Source organism: Mobula birostris, chromosome 6, assembly GCF_030028105.1.
Source record: "Mobula birostris isolate sMobBir1 chromosome 6, sMobBir1.hap1, whole genome shotgun sequence".
Classification (NCBI taxonomy): domain Eukaryota; kingdom Metazoa; phylum Chordata; class Chondrichthyes; order Myliobatiformes; family Myliobatidae; genus Mobula; species Mobula birostris.
In genome coordinates this window covers 26,235,932-26,260,223 of record NC_092375.1, presented here as the reverse complement: position 1 = coordinate 26,260,223, position 24,292 = coordinate 26,235,932, and positions in this window count along the sequence as shown.

Here is a 24,292-nt window from a genome sequence, read left to right as displayed (position 1 = left end):
AATAGGGCATTGAAGGTGGTTCTAACTTTCTACCTCATAGGTGATTCTTGGTGAGAGTGACTTGGCAGAATCAATCTTCTCTCAGGTAATCTATAATATTAAATAGTCCAAACCTGAATGGGATCAAACAAACTTCATTTAACCTGTGAACTTTGAATCACGGTAAATTTAATTTTCAAGTCTACCATTTGTCTACATATTAGCTGGTCTCAAAAAGAGAGGCATGCCCTGAACCATTGACTGTGTCTCATCAATGTTTGTATATATTTAATAGTAGCAATTACCAGTCCCATAGATAGCAGATAACTGGAGGAATTTGGGAACATATGCATAGAATAACTACAAAAACAGCAAACAATTAATAATGAAGTATTCCGGTCAAGAAGGTTCCTTTGGTTGATATCTTCTGTATAGACCATAAAACTCTATATTACACTTCTTTTATGTCTTTTACATTTGATTTTCGTATTGACTGTGATTCTAGAACAGTTGGAGCCTGTGATTCACAGTTTGGAGAAGATCATTTTGGTATTTCAGCATTTTGAAGTCCTGAAAAGGATTCCAGGAGGCAGAGACAATGTGCACAAACCTCACAGCAAGAAAGCTGCAGGACAGCTGTGGGGTGTGAGGCGATGTTCAACTCCATTTCACCAATTAAAGCTTCCATTGTTCACTGATAAAAGTGACAAAGGAGGTTGAAATATTGAGGCGAATGCAGAAGATAAGCACTGGCTGCCTACCCTTTGATCGCTGGTGAAATCGTTCTGCTGCTGAAGAGGGGAGACTGTCTTTTCATCGCTGGTGGGATTGCACTGCTTCCAGACAGGTGAGAAAGGGAGAACACAACTACAGCTGTGAAGGTCCCTGCTGCACCTGATGACCCCGTGATCTCTGTCTCAGAGGCCAATGTTAGGCTGTCTTCAAAGAGAGTGAACCCTCACAAGGTGGAAGGTCTCGATGGATTTTCTGGTAAGGCTCTGAAAACCTGTGCCAATCAACCAGCAGGAGTATTTAAGGACATTTTCAACCTCTCACTGCTATGGGTGGATGTTCCCACTTGCTTCAAAAAGGCAACAATTATACCAGTGCCTAAGAAGAAAAATGTGAGCTGTCTTAATGACTATCGCCCGGTAGCACTGACATCGACAGACTGAACTCCTGCCTCAGGAAGACCTGGAATCATTGCAATTTGCCTTCACCACAATAAGTCAACAGTAGACACAATCTCAAGGCTCTCCACACGGCTTTAGACCACCTGGACAACACAAACACCTACGTCAGGAAGCTGTTTATTGACTGTAGCTCAGCATTTAATACCATCATTCCCACAATCTTGATTGAGAAGTTGCAGAACCTGGGCCTCTGTACCTTCCTCTGTAATTGGATCCTTGACTTCCTAACTGGAAGAACACAGTCTGTGCGGATTGTTGATAACATATCTACCTTGCTGACGATCAACACTGGTGCACCTCAGGGGTACATGCTTAGCCCACTGCTCTGCTCTCTATATACACATGACTGTGTGGCTAGGCATAGCTCAAATACCATCTATAAAGTTGATGATGTTGGTAGAATCTCAGGTGGTGACGAGAGGGTGTACAGGAGTGAGATATGCCAACTAGTGTAGTGGTGTTGCAGCAATAACCTGGCACTCAACGTCAGTAAGATGAAAGAGCTGATTGTGGACTTCAGGGAGGGTAAGACGAAGGAACACATACCAATCCTCATAGAGGGATCAGAAGTGGAGAGAGTGAGCAGTTTCAAGTTCCTGGGTGTCAAGATCACTGAGGATCTAACCTAACATATTGAAGTAATTATAAAGAAGGCAAGACAGCGGCTATACTTCATTAGGAGCTTGAAGAAATTTGGAATGTCAACGAATACACTCAATACTTCTATAGCTGTACAGTGGAGAGCATTCTGACAAGCTGCATCACTGTCTGGTATGGGGGGGGGGTCTACTGCACACGACTGAAAGAAGCTACAGAAGGTTGTAAATCTAGTCAGCTCCATCTTGGTTACTAGCCTGCAAAATACCCAGGACATCTTCAGGGAACGGTGTCTCAGAAAGGCTATGTCCATCATTAAGGACCTCCAGCACTCAGGGCATGCCATTTTCTCACAGGTAGGAGGTACAGAAGCCTGAAGGCACACACTCAGTGATTCAGGAACAGCTTCTTCCCCTCTGCCATCCGATTCCTAAAGGGACATTGAAACCTTGGACACTACCTCACTTTTTTTTATTATACAGTATTTCTGTTTTCTTTGCACATTTTTTTTAATCTATTCAATATCCCTATACAGTAGTTGATTTATTTATTTATTTCTCTTCTAGATTATGTATTGTATTGAACTGCTGCTGCTAAGTTAACAACTTTCACGTCACATGTCGATGATAATAAACCTGATTCTGATTCTGATTTCTTTTGATCGCTAGTGGGATTGCTCTGCTATGGAGAGGCGAGACTGCCTTTTGATTGCTGGTGGGATTGCTCTGCTACGGAGAGGTGAGACTGCCTTTTGATCACTGGGAGATTGCTCTACTGCCACAGAGGGAAAGACCTGCGCTATGCCCAGAGGATGTTGCCTAGCTTTTCTGTGTTTTGGATATAGACTTGGTCTATAGACTTTTTTTCAGCCTTAAGATTTTTTGTATTCTATGTTTTTCGCCTGATCTTTCTTGGTTTTTTTTTGTGTGGGGTGGATGGATTTGGGGGGTTGATAATCATGCTGTCTTTCGTTCCTCTCTTGGTTTTGTGGCTATCCAGAGAAGAAGAATTTCAGGTTTGTATACTTTGATTATTAATGAACCTTTGAAGTAATGAATATATCTCTTTTTCAGCTGCTGTAAATGAACTAAGATCTAACATATCCATCTTTACAATCACTAATCAGGAACACGATATCCGTCCAATGGGAAAATGTTCCAGATGCTGAAATTTTCAGAGGAGGTCTTGGAAATGCTCAAGAAATTGGTTTGTATCTGTAGCTGGTAGAGACCAAGTAATACCATGGGTAGAAGCTTTCATGGCACTGGAGATGTGAAATTCTTTCCTCTTGCAGTTGCAGTGACACTGTCTGTCTGTCTAGGTACCATATCCGATGCGGACTTTAGTGACTATGGTTTTCCATATAGATCTATCCTTCGTTTTTTGGATGACTTCCATTTCCTCGATGTGTAGCCACCTGGCTATGCTTTTGATGTATATAAGCAGAGGTCTTCCTCAAGGTTTGCTCCCCTCAATCTTCCCAGAGAGTATGAGTTTTTCTAGTTCATCTTTCTGCATGATGTGTCCTAGGAATCTGAGTTGTCTTTCTCTTATTGTTGGTATGAGTGATTGAACTGCTTGGGCTCTTCTGAGAACTTCTTCATTTGATGTGTGTGTGGATCATGATATTTTAACATTCTCCTGTAGAACCATAATTCAGCTGCTTCTAGTCTCTTTTCCATTGCTGGAGAAATGGTCCAGCATTCACTTCCATAAGTCAGGATAGAATAAATGCAGCACTGCAGTATTCTGTTTTTAGTGTATGTACTCATCTTTCTGTCTGTTAATATGGTCTTCATTTTTTGGAAAGCTTCTTTCGCCATTGCTATTCTGTATTTGATATCTGTGTCACACCTGCCATTACTTGTTATTAGGCTGCCAAGATATTTGAATTTGTTGACTTGTTTGATGTTTGTATTTCCGATCTTGATCACGCATTGTGGGATGTTTGTCTTTCTGGAGATGACCATGCTTTATGTCTTCTTGGTGTTGATTGAGAGGCCTCTGCGATTACTTTCTGCTGCCACTATAGTGTGTAGTTCTTGAAGTTTTGTTTCTGTGTCAACTATTAGTACGATGTCATCAGCATAGCTGATGTTATTTATATTATGGCCTCCAATTGTGAATCCTTTGATGTGCAGTGACACTAGAAATCTTATAAAAGCAGTCCAAATGAAGAAATAAAATAGGATATGTTCAGAGAGTACAGAAATAAGTCGTTTATGTATGAGGAGAAGTGGTGTTTTGCTGAAACCTAACTTCAATTTTAAACCACTATCACTGGGGTTAAAAGTGGTCTCCGAAATTCCACATTTTTTCTTTCATCTACAAGCTTGGAATACAGAGTTCATGTGAAGGAATTGTATACTTGTAGAATAACATATTTCATGTGAATAAAGGTACTAATCAGTTTTATCCCACAAGAAATGTGAGAAAGTGAGAATGTGCATATATAGTTACAATCCGGTGCATACTGGCACAAAATAACATTAACACATGCCTCTCAGGGACTTGTGTTAATAGCATTTTGTGACTGTATGTGCTGAACTGTAACTATATATGTTACGTGTGACTATGTGCACTGTGTTTTGCACCTTGGGCCCAGAGGACTGATGATTCATTTAGCAGTATACATGTGTCTGATTGAATGGCAATAAACTTGAAGTTGAACTGGAAATTCACAGGTTTGAGATTCTGCAAAAATAAGATATGCAACCCAGCATAAGTTTGTCTAGGGTAAGACAGCCTCTGGCCCAGCCAAACTGAGAAATCTTGTCTGTGTGGATGAAACATAGAAAACATAGGAACATAGAAAACCTACAGCACAATACAGGCCCTTCAGCCCACAAAACTGTGCCGAACATGTCCCTACCTTAGAACTACCTAGGCTTACCCATAGCCCTCTATCTTTCTAAGCTCCATGTAGCCATCCAGGAGTCTCTTAAAAGACACTATCGTTTCCGCCTCCACCACCACCACCACCACTGGCAGCCCATTCCATGCACTCACTACAATCTGCATAAAAAACTTACCCCTGACATCTCCTCTGTACTTACTTCCAAGCACCTTAAAACTGGGCCCTCTCGTGCTAGCATTTTCAGCCCTCGGGAAAAGCCTCTGACTATCCACATGATCAATGCCTCTCATTATCTTGTACACCTCCATCAGGTCATTTCTCGTCCTCTGTCACTTCAAGGAGAAAAGGCTGAGTTCACTCATCTTATTCTCATAAGACATGCTCCCCAATCCAGGCAACATCCTTGTAAATCTCCTCTGCACCCTTTCTATGTTTTCCACATCCTTCCTGTAGTGAGGTGACCAGAATTCAGCACAGTACTCTAAGTGGGGTCTGACCAGGGTCCTATATAGCTGCAACATTACCTCTCGGCTCGTAAACTCAATCCTACGATTGATGAAGGCCAATACACCGTATGCCTTCTTAACTACAGAGTCAACCTGCGTAGCAGCTTTGAGTGTCCTATGGACTCTGACCCCCAGATCCCTCTGATCCTCCACACTGCCATGAGTCTTACCATTAATGCTGTATTCTGCCATCATATTTGACCTACCAAAATGAACCACCTCACATTTATCTGTGTTGAACTCCATCTGCCACTTCTCAGCCCAGTCTTGCATCCTATCAATGTCCCGCTGTAACCTCTGACAGCCCTCCACACTATCCACAACACCTCCAACCTTTGTGTCATCAGCAAATTTACTAACCCATCCCTTCACTTCCTCATCCAGGTTATTTATAAAAATCAGGAAGAGTAGGGGTCCCAGAACAGATCCCTGAGGCACACCACTTGTCACCGGCCTCCATGCAGAATATGACCCATCTACAACCACTCTTTGCATCTGTGGGCAAGCCAGTTCTGGATCCACAAAGCAAGGTCCCCTTGGATCCCATGCCTCCTTACTTTCTCAATAAGCCTTGCATGGGGTACCTTGCTAAAATTCATATACACTACATCTACTGCTCTACCTTCATCAGTGTGTTTAGTCACATCCTCAAAAAATTCACTCAGGCTCATAAGGCACAACCTGCCTTCGACAAAGCCATACAGACTATTCCTAATCATACTATGCCTCTCCAAATGTTCATAAATCCTGCCTCTCGGGATCTTCTCCATCACTGAAGTAAGACTCACTGAGCTATAATTTCCTCAGCTATCCCTACTCCCTTTCTTGAATAAGGGAACAACATCCACAACCCTCCAATCCTCCGGAACCTCTCCTGTCCTCATTGATGATGCAAAGATCATTGCCAGAGGCTCAGCAATCTCCTCCCTCACCTCCCGCAGTAGCCTGAGGTACATCCCATCCAGTACCGGTGACTTATCCAACTTGATACTTTCCAAAAGCTCCAGCACATCGTCTTCCTTAATATCTACATTCACAAGCTTTTCAGTCCACTGCAAGTCATCCCTACAGTCGCCAAGATCCTTTTCTGTAGTGAATACTAAAGTAAAGTATTCATTAAGTACCTCCGCTATTTCCTCCAGTTCCATACACACTTTTCCACTGTCACACTTGATTGGTCCTGCTCTTTTCATACTTGTAGAATGCCTTGGGGTTTTCCTTAATCATGTCCGCCAATGCCTTCTCATGGCCCTTTCTGGCTCTCCTAATTTCATTCTTAAGCTCCTTCCTGCTAGCCTTATAATCTTCTAGATTCCTATCATTACCTAGTGTTTTGAACCTTTCGTAAGCTCTTCTTTTCTTCTTGACTAAAATACCAACAGCCTTTGTGCACCACCGATCTTGTACCCTCCCATCCTTTCCATGTCTCATTGCAACGTACCTACTCAGAACCCAATGCAAATATCCTCTGAGCATTTGCCACATTTCTTCCGTACGTTTCCCTGGGAACATCTGCTGCGTGATGTGTTGCCGGGTTACAAATCCAAACCGCAAAATATCAGACAGTACACCATATGCAATTAAATGATTGAACTTTATAAATTTTAATCTGACTATAGTGTCAGTAAAGGAAAGGTACGTTGCTTCCGGAGTTTCTCCACTTAACGGGTGATTTCCCTCAATGCCTCTCTGATTTAATGGGGAACCGTGTACGAGGCAAGTTAGAGCAGTGGTTTGCCATTGTCTTCTGCCGGGTGAGTTTCCAAAGAAATCACCAGCTCGTAACCCAGCATGGATGGAAAGCGTGCAGGGGAGCTGGTTGGATTCGAACACGGGACCTTTCGTCCCGAAGTCCGGCACTGATGCCACTACGCCACCTGCCAGGTCTGTATAGGGTTAGTAAAGAAGATAAAAGGAAAAAGGGCCCATTTTAATGAAACAGTCTAAAGTGCACATTGGAGCTCACAAATTCGTCCATTCGACCCTCATCGACCTGCTCTGAGCATCGCTGACCCTCAGGCCCTCACTCCAAGTCCAGGCTGTCTGGCGGTCTACCAATTCTTTCCATTCGTGTCTTCTCTCTTCATCTCCTGCCGACAAAAGACCGCAAAATCCTTGCTCCCAGACCCACAAGAAAGAACAACATGCCTCTCATTGGCTGGCATACATTCCAAAGCTGCCGTTAACTCTAGTCATAACCCAAACATTGCTGCTACAGAGAAACTATTACCTCAGCAGTGAAACATTACAGAGAGGCCATTACATTAGCAGTGAAACCTTTCAGCTTGTTACGGGTATTTTTCTAAAATTGGGTATATGTGGTGGCGATTTATATAGAACATCAAGGATATGATTCTATCCTCTTATAGAGGAATGTAATACAAAGACATTATAAAGACATTACTGGAAAATGTTATCTTCCTACTCTATCACACACAGTGGTCTCTCTGGAGTTAATATTTATTCCCCTTTTCTCTACAAATGCAAGTTTCACAAAATTGGATATGAAGACATCCCGAACCCAAATATATTATTAGGCTGGATGGTTAGTCAACCCTCTTTTCTGCATCAGCTTAGACATGCAGAATTGGATAAGTATCCAACACAATTCCCCAACCCTCATTTCCTCTGCTCTCTCCTATCTTCCAAATAGATAGGAGGAAATCAAGCAATTAATTTTGTCAGTGAAATTGGCATTTAATCGTTGTATTCTGCTGGGCAATTTCTAGCTGTATTTTTGAAGGGTGTTGAAAATCAGATCATTTTCTAACAGGAAATAACACATCTCAATGATTTCAGTGGAGGCAGGTTTTCCGCTTTTTCAGAAAGACCTAAATTTTGAGTTGACTCTATTTGATCAATATCCATCCTCTGCTAATTTTCTATCATTGACATCTAACTCAACATTGTGGAGAATGAAGGCTTTTAGCTTGTGGTATTTATCATATGGCTTTATGTAATGCAGCTTCTGTATAAAGTTATACAACCTAAAGAAAAAGCAATGTTTGTGATACATTTAAAATCAATGGCTCAATGCTGGTAAAGAACTTGTGAGATACCAAGGAAGATAAAAGTGGAATCATAGTTTCAGCACATTATTGGTGGGAAAAAAGAAGTTATTTTACGTTTTGCAAATCTTAATGAATCATTTATGTCAGATTCTAGATTTTCAGGTCCAGATGTATTTATTACATGTACATCAAAACACAGTGAAATGTGTCATTTGTGTTAACCATCAACATGCGTAAGGATGTGCTGGGGGCAGCCCACAATTAATTAATTTGTGATATCACTTTCTAGAGCCATTCCAGTCTATTTCAGCTTGTGTTTATTTAGCCAGGAAGCCCACTTAAAACTTCCCATCTGCCTCTTTTTGTCCGCAACAGCCTGGAGTTTTATGCATTCTACTTTTGAAATCTGAACCTTGCTTTCCCATATGAACTAATCATTTCAGAACTTTACTTTGCACATGAAGCATGACTGTCCTTTTCCTTAATTTTCCTGTACGGAAGAGGGAAATGAAATAGAAGCTGTGTCTTAATTCATACTATTGGCTAGGGAGTCTTGGAAATAATGAAATATTGTAGGATTGTCTTATTATTCCCAACTGTTCTTCTGTGTGGTTACTATCCCTGAACTTTAGTTCTTTTCAATTTTGACAAACTATTAAATTCTCTCTTCGGATCATTATTTTATTCATTGAATTCACTGACTCACACATGTTTAAAAAATGAGAGCTACTAGGCACTGTTACAAGTAATATTGCAGGTTTAATACTGGACACTAATCTATTAATCATATGTTATAATCTTTGGAGAAAAGTGCATAAAGAGATTAAATTATTCTATAGGCATTACTGGATGATTGGACGAATATATGAATGGAGTAGCAATAATGAACTTATTAATTCTGTCAAAGTAGTTAAAAATATCTACATCAGCCTAGTAACACCTTACTTCAGGTAAGTACTTGCTACTTGAAGCAAAGTTGAACAGAGGGTCATCAAAATATTTACAGAGTGAAATGTCAGACACCATTGACATTTGGTTCCATTGCTAGCAAACAGTAGCTTCAGAAAAGGGACAACATGCCATTACAGCAAATGTCAGATGGACATGGCTGGAAAATAAAGAGATGAGATCATGCAATGAACAAAAGTTCAGCCCGATCGTAACTGAGAAGTCCTTGAATGGCTACTGGCCTATGTCCCTGACGCCGGGCTCAAGGAGTAATCCACTGCCGCCAGGATGGAAGACGGCAGTATGGATCTTGGTGAAGCAAACATTGTAGAAGATTGATGGCATCAGGTGTATGAAATGTCATATCGCATAGTCCGGGAAGGACCACATGCCAGTGATAAAGTGAGATTGGTTAGTTCTGTCAAAAATACATCATAGCCTTATTATTGACCACACTAGACGGTATTGATTGAACTGCCAGGCTTATTGTATTACGCAATTATGATATTAGATTTGCATTTTTAATTCCTTTAGAAGAAATTGGCCACAGGCAATTACAGGTAAAATATTAAGATAGATCCTGCCTCTCCAAAGGAAACTAAGGCTTTTAGTAATATGTTGTCAATGTCAAAGAGAAAAAGCAGCTTATGAAAAAGGGACAAGGAAACAATGGAATTCTAAAAGCAATAAGCACTAAAGGCTTTGATCTGAGCATCATTCTCTTGGGGAGAATAAGGCCATGCAGGCTGACCCTTGACCTTGGCTAGTGATGGGAAAACAGATTATGTCTGGATTTCTTTTAAGAAGCGAGCAAGCAGAGAGATATGTGATCTGAAAGCCAACTGCAGTACTGTAGTCTGTGGTAAGGTTAGGAAATTCAATGTACCTTCCTATATCCATGAAAACAAAGTAACAAGTGTGGGAAAGTAAAGGGGAGAAAATCAAGAAAACTCCTCTTTGACTGCATTTTCTTTACTTGCTATATATTTAATTTTTTTTCTATCTTCATGCCTTTAAGAGGATTGGGATTGTGTAAAGAAAACTGAGAGATAAACAATTTATTGAACTGCCAGCCGCAGATTTCACAAAAGATGGAAACAATTTGTAAGAATAATGCAATGAAATATTGCATGGGACAAATATAGGAAAACAGGATACTTTTCCAAAGGCTGCCTATCCTTGTCTGGAAGAGGCAAACATCTTTGATACGTGAAGAGGTTTTAAATATATTTTACTTTCTTAACTTTTTTGGTGTACTAATAATAAAGGTGCTTCAGAAATGAATTATTGTTCAAAATTGAGAAGGTTTAGTCGTACTTCATGTCTTACACCTAGCATTGCCACATTTCAGTAGTCAAACGTGAGGGTCAAAAGTTGTAGAAAAGAATGAAAAATTTTGTTAATTCCTGCTTTTTTTTCATGTCTTATAACCTGGCGTCTTTGCAATGTACAGGTTAGTGAGGCAGAAATAGCCACAGGTCATGAACACTTATATAAAATTACCGAACAGCAGTTAGTGAGGGGAGTGACCCTGAGGTTGGCCGGGGTGGGGGGGGGGCTACACATAGAAACATAGAAAACCTACAGCACAATACAGGCCCCTTGGCCCACAAAGTTGTGCCGAACATGTCCCTACCTTAGAAATTACTAGGTTTGCCCATAACCCCCTATTTTTCTAAGCTCCATGTACCTATCCAAAAGTCTCTTAAAAGACGCTATCGTATCCGCCTCCACCACCGTTGCCAGCAGCCCATTCCACGCACTCACCACTCTCTGCGTAAAAAACTTACCCCTGACATCTCCTCTGTACCTACTCCCCAGCACCTTAAACCTGTGTCCTCTTGTGGCAACCATTTCAGCCCTGGGAAAAAGCCTCTGACTATCCACACGATCAATGCCTCTCATCATCTTATACACCTCTATCAGGTCACCTCTCATCCTCCATTGCTCCAAGGAGAAAAGGCTGAGTTCACTCGACCTGTTTTCATAAGGCATGCTCCCCAATCCAGGCAACATCCTTGTAGATCTCCTCTGCACCCTTTCTATGGTTTCCACATCCTTCCTGTAGTGAGGCGGCCAGAACAGAGCACAGTACTCCAAGTGGAGTCTGACCGGGGTCCTATATAGCTGCAACATTACCTCTCGCTCCTAAATTCAAATCCACGATTAATGAAGGCCAATACACTGTATGCCTTCTTAACCACACAGTCAACCTGCACAGCTGCTTTGAGCGTCCTATGGACTCGGACCACAAGATCCCTCTGATCCTCCACGCTGACAAGAGTCTTACCATTAATATTATATCCTGCCATCATATTTGACTGACCAAAATGAACAACTTCACACTTATCTGGGTTGAACTCCATCTGCCACCTTTCAGCCCAGTTTTGCATCCTATCAATGTCCCGCTGTAAACTCTGACAGCCCTCCACATTATCCACAACACCTCCAACATTTGTGTCATCAGCAAATTTACTAACCCATCCCTTCACTTCCTCATCCAGGTCATTTATAAAAATCAGAAAGAGTAGGGGTCCCAGAACAGATCCCTGAGGCACACCACGTCCTCGACCTCCATGCAGTATATGACCCGTCTACAACCACTCTTTGCCTTCTGTGGGCAAGCCAGTTCTGGATCCACACAGCAATGTCCCCTTGGATCCCATGCCTCCTTATTTTCTCAATAAACCTTGTATGGGGTACCTTATCAAATGCCTTGCTGAAATCTATATGCACTACATCTACTGCTCTTCCTTCATCAAAGTGTTTAGTCACATCCTCAAAAAATTCAATCAGGCTCGTAAAGCACGACCTGCCCTTGCCAAAGTCATGCTGACTATTCCTAATCATATTATACTTCTCCAAATGTTCATAGATCACAGGATCTTCTCCAACAACTTAGCAACCACTGAAGTAAGACTCACTGGTCTACAATTTCCTGGGCTATCTCTACTCCCTTTCTTGAGTAAAGGAACAACATCCACAACCCTCCAATCCTCCGGAACCTCTCCCGTCCCCATTGATCTTTGAATCATCATCGACAGAGGCTCAGCAATCTCTTCCCTCACCTCCCACAGTAGCCTGGGTTACATCTCGTCCAGTCCCGGTGACTTATCCAACTTGATGCTTTCCAAAAGCTCCAGAGCATCCTCTTTCTTAATATCTACAATGCTCAAGCTTTTCAGTCTGCTGCAAGTCATCACTACAATCACCAAGATCCTTTTCCATAGCGAATACTGAAGTAAAGTATTCATTAAGTACCTCTGCTATTTCCTCCGCTTCCATACACACTTTCCCACTATCACACTTGATAGATCCCATTCTCTCTCATCTTATCCCCTTGCTCTTCACATACTTGTAGAATGCCTTGGGGTTTTCCTTAACCCTTCCTACCAAGGCCTTCTCATGGCCCCTTCTGTCTCTCCTAATTTCCTTTTTAAGCTCCTCCTTGTTAGCCTTATAATCTTCTAGATCTCTAAAATTACCCAGCTCTCTGAACCTTTTGTAAGCTTTTCTTTTCTTCTTGACTAGATTTATTATAGCCTTTGTACAACATAGTTCCTGTACCCTACCATAACTTCTCTGTCTCTTTGGAATGTACCTGCGGAGAATTCCACACAAATATCCCCTGAACATTTGCCTCATTTCTTCCGTACTTTTCCCTGAGAACATCTGTTCCCAATTTAAGCTTCTAATTTCCTGCCTGATAGCCTCATAATTCCCCTTACTCCAATTAAATGCTTTTCTAAATTGTCTGTTCCTATCTCTCTCCAATGCTATTGTAAAGGAGATAGAATTATGATCACTATCTCCAAAATGTTCTCCCACTGAGAGATCTGACTCCTGACCAGGTTCACTTCCCAATACCAAATCAAGTATAGTCTCTCCTCTTGTAGGTTTATCTACAAATTGTGTCAAGAAACCTTCCTCAACACACCTAACAAACTCCACCCCATCCAAACCCCTTGGTCTAGGGAAATGCCAATCGATATTTGGGAAATTAAAATCTCCCATCACGGCAACTCTGTTATTATTACACCTTTCCAGGATCTGTTTCCCTATCTGCTCCTCGACATCCCTGTTACTATTGGGTGGCCTATAAAAAACACCCAGTAAAGTTATTGACCTTTTCCTCTTCCTAACCTCCACCCACAGAGATTCCGTAGACAATCCCTCCATGACGTCCACCTTTTCTGCAGCCGTGACACTATCTCTGATCAGCAGTGTCACATCCCCACCTCTTTTGCGTCCCTTCCTGTCCTTTCTGAAACATCTAAAACCCAGCACTTGAAATAACCATTCCTGTCCCTGAGCCATCCAAGTCTCTGTAATGGCCACCGCATCATAGCTCCGAGTGCTGATCCATGCTCTAAGCTCATCCGCTTTGTTCAAAATACTCTTTGCATTAAAATAGGCACATCTCAAACTGTCCCTCTGAGCATGTCCCTTCTCTATCACCTGCCTATCCTCCCCCTCGTACTGTCTCCAAGCTTTCTCTATTTGTGAGCCCACCGCCTCTTCCCCAGTCTCTTCAGTTTTGTTCCCACCCCCCAACAATTCTAGTTTAAACTCTCCGCAGTAGTCTTAGCAAACCTCCCTGCCAGGACATTGGTCCCCCTGGGATTCAAGTGCAACCCATCTTTTTTGTACAGGTCACACCTGCCCCAAAAGAGGTCCCAATGATCCAGAAATCTGAATCCCTTCCCCCTGCTCCAATCCCTCAGCCACACATTTATCCTCCACCTCATTCTACTATATTCACTGTTGCATGGCATAGGCAGTAATCCTGAGATTACTACCTTTGCTTCTCAACTTCCTTCCTAACTCCCCATAGTCTTTTTTCAGGACCTCTTCCCTTTTCCTACCCATGTCATTGTTACCAATATGTACCACAACCTCTGGCTGTTCTCCCTCCCACTGCAGGATATCTTGGACGCGATCAGAAACATCCCAGACCCTGGCACTTCGGAGGCAAACTACCATCCGAGTTTCTTTCCTGCGTCCACAGAATCACCTGTCTGACCCCCTAACTATAGAGGCCCCTATCACTATTGCCTTCCTCTTCCTTTCCCTACCCTTCTGAGCCACAGGGTCAGACTCTGTGCCAGAGGCACAGCCACTGTTGCTTCCCCAAGATAGACTGTCCCCCCGAACATTACTCAAACAGGAGTACTTATTGTTAAGGGGTACAGCCACAGGGGTACTCTCCAGTACCTGACTCTTCCCCTTCCCCCTCCTTACTATAACCCACTTGTCTGTCTCCTGTGACCCCAGTGTGATCACCTACCTATAACTCCTTTCTATCACCTCCTTGCTCTCCCTGACCAGACGAAGGTCCTCGAGCTGCACCTCCAGTTCCCTAACACGGTCCCTTAGGAGCTGCAGCTTGACACACTGGGTGCAGATATGGCCGTCCGGGAAGCTGGGAGACTCCAGGACCTCCCACATCTGATGCCGAGCACAGAAAACCGGCCTCAAACACATACTACTTCCTTTCCTCAATTAACACAGGTAAACCTACCTTGCCTCGTTACTGCCTAAGCCTGTTGAGCCAAAGCCCTATCACTCTGCTACCCTCTCACTCCGCTGTCTCCTGGAAATGGCGGTCTTTTTAAACTTTTCTCACGTACTGGCTGACGGCACATGCCTGCGCAGTCTTGCCTCTCTTTTACCCCGATATGTTGTACCTAATATATTCTAATTGGTCTTCATAGGTAGTCCCTTGGGATCAAGGATCATTTGCTTCCACTCCTATTCTGTGGGTTATGAGGTGACCAATAAGGCTACTGTCGAATTTGAAAACTCCAACATAAAAACCATGAAGAATACAGCACACGAGCAGGCCATTCGGCCCACAGAGATGTGCTGAACCGGCTAAAAGCAAATCAAAAACACCCAAACACTAATCCCTTGTACCCACACCACGTCCATGTCCCTCCATCTTCCTCACATCCATGTGCCTATCCAAACATCTCTTAAAAGTCTCTAATGTATTTGCCTCTACCAATATACCAGGCATCCATGACTCTCTGAGTGAAAAACTTACCCCTCACCTTCAATGCATGCCCTCTGGTATTAGACATTTCAACCCTGGGAAACAGATACTCTGTCAACTCTATCTAAGCCTCTCATAATCCTGTAAACCTTTATCAGATCTCCCCTCAGCCTTCGAAGCCCCAGAGTAAACAACCCCAGTTTATCCATTCCCTTGTGATAGCACATACCCTTTAAACCAGGCAGCATCCTGTTAAACCTCTTCTGTACCCTCTCCAAAGCTTCAGCATCTTTCCTATAGAGGTTGACCAGAACTGTATGTAATATTCCAGATGTGGCCTAACCCGAGTTTTATAAAGTTGCAACACAACCTCCTGACATTTGAACTCAATGCTTCAGCTAATAAAAGCAAGCATTCCATACGCCTTGTTAACCACCTTATTGACCTATGTAACCACTTTCAAGGGGCTATGTACTTACATTCCAAGATCTGTCTGCTCAGAAACACTGTTAAGAACCTTGCTCTTAAAAATATACTGTCTCCTTGCATTTTCCCGAGCAAGATACACCTCTCATATATCTGGGTTAAACTCCAACTGCCATTTCGCAGCCCGTAACTGCAACTGATCTATATTGCGCTGTATTATTTGTCAGTCCTCTACAGTATCCACATTGGAGATGGTATCCTGGTATCACCTGCAAATTTACTAACCCCCCGATCTACATTTTCATCCAGGCCATTTACAAGGGGTGATTGATAAGTTCGTGGCCTAAGGTGGAAGGAGTCAATTTTAGAAAACCTAACACATTTATTTTTCCTACACTTACACACTTCATCCAGCGGTTGTGGAGCATACGGATCCAGTCGGTGTCTTGGACCTCCAGAAAGTGGTCCACAGCAGGGGTGATTGATAAGTTCGTGGCCTAGAGTAGAAGGAGATGAGATATTAACTTCAAACTTTCTACATTTTCACTCAAAGAGTTGAACTGCACGTGCATGTTACAAGAGCTGTATAACTCATCTCTTTCTACCTAAGGCCACAAACTTATCAATCACCCCTGCTGTGGACCACTTATGCAAATAAGGGATCCGTATGCTCCACGACTGCTGGGCTAAGTGTGTACATGTAGGAGGGGACTATGTTGAAAAATGAATGTGCTAGGTTTTCTAAAATTGACTCCAACTACCTTAGGCCATGAACCTATCAATCACCCCTTGTAGATACATCACAAACAGCAGAGGTCCCAGCACAGAAACTTGCGGAAATCCGCTGAGTACAGACTTCCAGCTTAAATAAGTCCCTCCAACCAATACCCTCTGTCTTCTATGTGCAAACCAGTTCTGAATCCAAACAGCCAATTCACCACGGACCCCATGCATCCTAATCTTCTGGATTAGCCTCCCATGAGGAACCTTGACATACGCACTACTAAAATCTATGTAGACAACATCCACTCTCCTCCCCTCATCAATCTCTCTCATCACCTTGTCAAAAAACTCAGTCAAGTTGGTATGACACTACCTGCCACACACAAAGCCATGCTGACGTTCCCTAATTAGATCATGGATTTCCAAATGCTCATGTATCACATTCTTGAAAATTTTCTCCAGCAATTTCCTTACAACTGATGTGAGACTCACCGGTCTATAGTTCCCAGTATCTTCCCTTGTTCCCTTCTTAAATAGAGGTACTAGATTAGCCATTCAAAGACCTCTGGGACCTCACCTGTGGCTAGAGAAAACACAAAAATACTGGTCGAGGGCCCGGCAATCTCATCTCTTGCCTCCTTCAATAACTTGGGGTAAATCCCATCAGGCCCTGGGTACTTATCCACCTTAATACCCATTACAAGGCCCAACACTTCCTCCTCCTTGACCTCTGAACACCCAAAAGTATTAATTCACTCATCACTGATCTCCTGGTCCTCAGTATCCTTTTTCTTGGTAAATACTGAAGTACTAAGTGCCTTACTCTCATTCTTTTCATCCAATCAAACGTTCCCCTCTTTATCCTTGAGTGCTCCCACCCCTTCCTTAGTTATCCTATTATTCGATGTATGTGTTGAATGCCTTTGGATTCACCTTAATCCTACCTGCCAAGGACTTTTCATGACCCTTCCTAGCTTTTGTAATTCCATTTATTAGTTCTTTTCTGGCTTCTTTATAATCCTCGTATGCTTCGATTGATCTTGACTCCCAAAACTTAACATATTTTTCCTTTTTCTTCTTGACTAAATTTGTCACCTCTCTGAACATCCAAGGTTCTCTTATCTTTCCATTCCCATCCTTCCTTCTAACAGGAACATACCTTTCCTGCACTCTGTGCAATGGATCTTTTAACACCCACCACATGTCTGATGTGGACTTGCCAGAACAAAAGGTGTTCCCAATTAACTCTCCTTAATTCCTGCCTCATGCCCTCATAATTTGCCCTAGACCAATTTAAAACTACCCCACGAGGACCATTCCTGTCCTTCTCTATAGCTACCCTGAAAGATAAGAAGTTGTGGTCACTGTTCCCTTACTGCAAACCCACTGAAAGGTCAGTCACCTGGCCTAGCTCATTACCCAGCACAAGGTCCTGTACAACCCCGCCTCGCATTGGACCATCCACATATTGATTAAAGAAACCTTCCTGGATACAGTTAACCAATTCAGCTCCTTCTAAACCCCTTACACTAAGAAGGCCCTAGTTTCTATTAGGGAACCCATGACAACAACCCTATTATTTTTACACATTTCCATAATCTGATTACATATCTGTTCCTCAGTGTCCCGGTGGCTATTTGGGGTCTGTGGTATGATCCTACCAGTGTGATTGCACCCTTTCTATTCCTGGGTTCCGCCCAAATTGGACTCAGTGTCTGACTCCTCCATTATATCTCCCCTGAGTGCAGCTGTGAAATTGTCCCTGATTCATGGTGAAACTCCAAACCCTCTTTTACCTCCTTCTTTATCTTTTCTAAAACTTTGAAAACCTGGTACGTTAATCATCCAGTCCTGCCCTTCTCTCAAGCAGGTTTCAGTAATGGCTACAACAATATACTGATCCATGATCCAAGGGAGTTCATCACCCTTACCCATAATACTTGTAGCATTAAAATATTCACACTTCAAACTATCTGACCCATCATACTTGTTATTTTGACTTTGCCTTTCAATACTTTCTCTGACATCTAACCAATCCTTCCTTGACTGAACTGGGGTTCCGGTTCCCAGCCATCTGGAAAATTAGTGTAAGCTCTCCTGAGTAACATCAGCAAACCTTCTGGCCAGGATATTGGTTCCCCCCTAGTTCAGGTGCAATCTGTCCCTCTTGTACAGGCCACCCCTTCCCCAGAAAAGGTTTCAATGAATAAACTTGAGGTGATTGATGTTATGGACAATTATGTAGATCATTCTCTCCTTCCACTGTCTACACTGCTCTTCCTGGCACATGGAATTGGGGATCTTCGTACTATTCCAAATGCTCCCCCTCCACTTTGAATAGTCATGGGCCAGGGATTCTCAGATGTCAGTGTTGGTGCTGTGTTCCTTCAAGGTGGCTTTGAAAACATCCTTGAATATTTTCTTCTGTTCCTTTCTATGACATACCTCACAACTGATAGTTATATTGGGTGTTCTGGAGTAGGGCATTTCTTATGTTGAACATCAGGTATCATGTATGCGTTGTCTTAGTTGTGGCAATGACACAGCCTTATGTGACATTGGCCTGCGCTGAGACTAGCTTTGCCAAATACAGCATATTGAATGTGTTATTGACAACCTGGCATTTATACTCTGTGGATGAAAGTAGAGAGTCATAGGGCCCTAGAGCACTACAGCACAGAAACAGGCTCTTTGGCTCATCTAGGCCATGCCAAACTAATATTCTGCCTAGTCCCATCAACCTACACATGGACCATAGCTCTCCATACTCCTCCCATCCATGTACTTAGCCAAATCACTCTTAAATGTTGAAATTGAACCTGCATTCTCCACTTCTACTGGCAGCATGAGTGAAAAGGTTCCCTTCGGGTTCTCATTAAATATTTCAACTTTCACCCTTAACCTATGACCTCTAGTTTGAGTCTCATCTAACCTCAGTTGGAAAAGTCTGCTTGCACTTACCCTACCTGTATCCTTCTTAATTTTGTATATCTCTATCAAGTCACCATTCATTCTCCTACACTCCAGGGAATAAAGTTCCAACCCGTTCAACCTTTCCCTGTAACGCAGGTCCTCAAGTCCTGGCAACATCTTTGAAAATTTTCTCTGCATTTGATATCTTGAAAGATTTCTGCCCCCTTTGTCTTTCAATGGGTGTAAAATAAACATAGCAATCTAAATTAGGTAGTCTCTTTATAATGCACACCTCACCAGCAGGTTTTCATTGCCATTACACCATGGCTGATTTATTAACCCTCTCAACCCCATTCTCCTGCCTTCTCCCCATAACCTTTGACACCCTGACTAATCAAGAACCAATCAGCCTCAGCTTTAAATATACCCAATGATTTGGACTCTACAACCATCTGTGGCAATGAATTCCACAGATTCACAACCCACTGGCTAAAGAAATTCTTCCTCATCTCTGTTCTAAAAAGCCATCCTCATGTTCTGAGACCGTGCCCTCTGGTCCTAGACTCACCCACTACAGGAAACATCCTCTGCTCATCCACTCTATCTCAGCCTTTCAATATTTGAGAGGCTTTAGTGAGGTCCCTAATCATTCTTCTAAACTCCAGTGAGTACGTGGCCAGAGCCATCAAATACTCATACGTTAATTGTTTCATTCCTAGGATCATTCCCGTAAACCTCCTCTGGATTCTGTCCAATGCAGGCATATCTTTTGTTAGATAAGGGGCCCAAAACTGCTCACAATACCGCAAGTGCAAGCTGTCTAATGCCTTATAAATCCTCAGCGTTACATCCTTGCTCTTATAATCTTCATTTAGAAAGTGGTCTATACCTTTATTCCTTCTATCAAAGTGCATGACCATACACTTCCCTGCTCTATATTCCATCTGCCGCTTCCTTGCCCATTCTCCCAATCTGTATAATACCTTCTGTAGACTCCCTGTTTCCTCAACACTATCTACCCCTCCACCTATTTTCATATCAGCAGCAAACATGGCCACAAAACCATCAATTCTGTTGTCCAAATCATTGGCATATAACATGAAAAGAGGTGGTCCTATCACTGATCCCTGCTGAACTCCACTACTCATTATCAGGCAACCAGAATAAACTCCTTTATTCCCGCTCTTTGCCTCTTGCTAATCAGCCAATCTATTATCCATGATGGTATCCTTCCTGTAATACTATGGGCTCTTACCCTGTTAAGCAGCCTCATGTACAGCACTTTGTCAAAGATCTTCTGAGAAGCCAAGTAAACTACATCCACTTACTCTTGTTTCTCTATCCTTCCTGTTATTTACTCAAAGAATTCCAACAGATTTGTCAGGCAAGTTTTCCCCTTAAGGAACTTATGCTGACTTTGGCCTGCTTTAAAATGCACCTCCAAGTAGCCCAAAACGACATCCTTAATAATGGACTCTTCCCAAGAACTGAAGTCAGGCTAATTGGCCTATAATTTCCATTTGTCTGCCTCTCTGACCATAAGACCATAAGATACAGAATCATAATTAGGCCATTTAGCCCTTCGAGTCTGCTCTGCCATTTCATCGTGGCTGATCCCAGATCCCACTCAAAACCTGCCTTCTTTTCATATCCTTTGATGCTCTGTCCGATCAGGAAATGATCAACTTCTGCCTTAGATATACGCACGGACATGGCCTCCACTGCAGTTTGTGGCGGAGCGTTCTGCGATTTACTACTCTCTGGCTAAAAGAATTCCTCCTTACCTCCGTTCTAAAGGATCACCCCTCAATTTTGAGGCTGTGCCCTCTAGTTCTGGATACCCCCACCAGAGGAAACATCCTCTCCACATCCACCCTATCTAGTCCTTTCAACATTCGGTATGTTTCAATAAGATCCCCATACATTCTTCTAAATTCCACTGAGTACAACCCCAAAGCTGCTAAATGCTCCTCATATGTTAACTCCTTCATTCCTGGAATCATCCTTGTGAACCTCCTCTGGACTCTCTCCAATGCCAGCACATCCCTTTTGAGGTATGGGGCCCAAAACTGTTGATAATACTCCAAGTGTGGCCTGCCTAGTGTCTTATAAAGGCTCAGCATTATCTCCCTGCTTTTATATTCTATTCCCCTGAAAATAAATGCTAAAATTGCATTTGCCTTCTTAACCACAGACTCAACCTGTAAATTAACCTCTGGGACTCTTGCATGGGGCCTCCTAAGTCCCTCTGCACCTCTGGTGTTTGAACTTTCTCCCCATTTAGATAATAGTCTGCATTATTGATCCTTTTATCAAAATACGTTATACAGTTCCCAACACTGTATTTCATCAACCACTTTTTTGTCCATTCTTCCAACTTGTCTAAGTCCTGCTGCAATTGCATTGCTTCCTCAGCCCTACCCGCCCCTCCACCTATCTTTGTATCATTGGCAAACTTTGTCACAAAGCCATCAATTCCAATATCTAAATCACTTGCAAACAATGTGAAAAGTAGCGGTCCCAATACTGACCCCTGAGGAACACAACTAGTCACCGGCAGCCAATCAGAAAAGGCCCCCTTTGTTCTCACTCGCTGTGTCCTGACTGTCAGCAATTCTGCCATCCATGCCAGTATCTCTCTTGTAACACCATAGGATTTTATCTTGTTAAACGGCCTCCTGTGTGGCACCTTATCAAATGCTTTTTGAAAATCCAAGTAAATGTCATCCGCTACCTCTCCTTTGTCCGCCCTGCTTGTTACTTCCTTGAAGAACTCCAACAGATTTGTCAGGCAAGATTTCCCTTTACATGAACCATGCATACTTGGACTTATTGGTCTCATCATTATTGGTCTCCAAGTACCTCGAAACCTCATCCTTAATAATAGACTCCAACATTTTTCCAATGACTGAGGTTAGGCTAACTGTTTTATAATTTCCTTTCTTTTGCCTTCTTCTTAAAGTGGAGTGACTTTTGCATCTTCCAGTTGTCCAAGACCATGCCAGAATCAAGTGATTCTTGAAACATCATGACAAATTCATCCATTATCTCTTCAGCAACCACCGTCTGGGACGTTGGCCATCTGGCCCAGGTGACTTAACCACCTTAAGACCTTTCAGTTTGCCTAGCACTTTTTCCTTTGTAATAGCAATGACACTCATTCCTGCTCCCAGACACTCACGGACCTCTGGCATACTGCTAATGTCTTCCACAGTGAAGTCTGATGCAAAGTACCCATTAAATTCATCTGCCATTTCTTTGTCCACCATTACTACCTTACCAGCATCATTTTCCAGTAGTCCAGTATCAACTCTCACCTCCCTTTTACTCTTCATATAAATGAAAAAACTTTTGGTATCCTGACTTATATTATTGGCTAGTCTGCCTTAATATTTAATCTTTTGTATTCTTAAAACTTTTTCAGTTGTCTTTTGTTGGATTTTAAAAGCTTCCCAATCATCCAACTTCCCACTCACTTTTGCTACCTTATATGCCCTATTCTTGGTTTTTATGCAGTCTTTAACTTCCCTTGTCAGTCACGGTTGCCTACCCCTACCATCTGAGAACTTCTTCCTCTATGGGACATATCTATCCTGCACCTTGTGAACTATTCCCAGAAACTTCAGCCATCTTTGCTTTGCCATCATCCCTGCCAGTATCCTCTTCCAATCCACCTGGGCAAGATCCTCTCAATGCCTCTGTAATCCCCTTTGTTCTATTGCGATACAGATTCATGTGTGTTAAGCTTCTCCCTCCCTCTCAAATTGCAGTATGAGTTCAACCATATTATGATCACTGCCTCCTAAGGGTTCATTTATGTTAAGCTCTCTAATAAGATCTGGGTTGTTACACAATACCCAATCTAAGATAGACTTTCCCTGAGTAGGCTGAAGCACAAGCTGCTCTAAAAATCCATCACATAGCCATTCAAGAAATTCCTTCTCTTGCGATCTGACACCACCCTGATTTTTCCAATCCCCTTTCGTATTGAAGACACCCATTATAATTGTGTCATTGCCCTTATTACATGCCTTTTCCAGCTCCCTTTGCAATCTCAACCCAACAACTTGGCTACTATTTGGAAGCCTGTGTAAGATTCCCATAATGTTTTTTAACCCTTGCAATTTCTTAACTCTACCTACAAAGATTCAACATTCTCTGACCCTGTGTCATCTCTTTCTAAAGATGTAATTCCATCTCTTACCAACAGAGCCACACCACCACCTATGCCTTTCTGCCTATCCTTTCGATACAAAGTATATCCTTTGATGTTAAGCTCCCAACTATGGCCTTCTTTCAGCTACAACTCAGTGATACCCACAATGTCATACTGACCAGTCTATAAATGCACCACGAATTTGTCCACCTTATTCCGAATGCTACGCGCATTTAAATACAACCTATTCCATCTTGCATTCTTCACCCTTTTGAATTTTGCCTCTGTGGTAAAATTTAACTCTTTGCTCTGTCTGCATTTGTACCCAATCATTGGCTTCTCTTTCCTGTCATTCATACACCCATCATCTACTTGTAAATTTGCTGGCTCATCCTCAGCTCTATCATCCTGGTTCCCATCTCCTTGCCATATTAGCTTAAACCACTCCCAACAGCTCTAGTAAATCTGCCTGCAAGTATATTGGTCCCCCTCCGATTCAAGTGCAACCCATTCCTTTTGTACAGGTCCCACCTGCCCCAGAAGAGATCCTAATTATCTAGAAATCTGAATCCCTGCCCCCGCTCCAATTTTTCAGCAATGCATTTATCTGCCACCTCATTCTATTCCTATCCTTACTGTCACATGGCACAGGCAGCAATCAGGAGATGACTACCCATGTGGTCCTGCTTCTCGGCTTCCTTCCTAACACCCTATATTGTTTTTTCAGGTCCTCCTCCCTTTCTTTTCCTACATCGTTGGTACCAATATGTACCATGAATTCTGGCTGCTCAGCCTCCCTTTACAGGACATTGTGGACGCGTCCAGAAACATCTCGGGCCCTGGCGTCTGTGAGGCAAACTACCATCCGTGTTTCCTTTTTGCATCCATGGAATCACCTATCTGTCCCCCTGACTATAGAGTCCCCTATTACTGCTTCCATCCTCTTCAGTTCCCTACCCTTCCAAGCCACAGGGCCAGACTCAGTGCC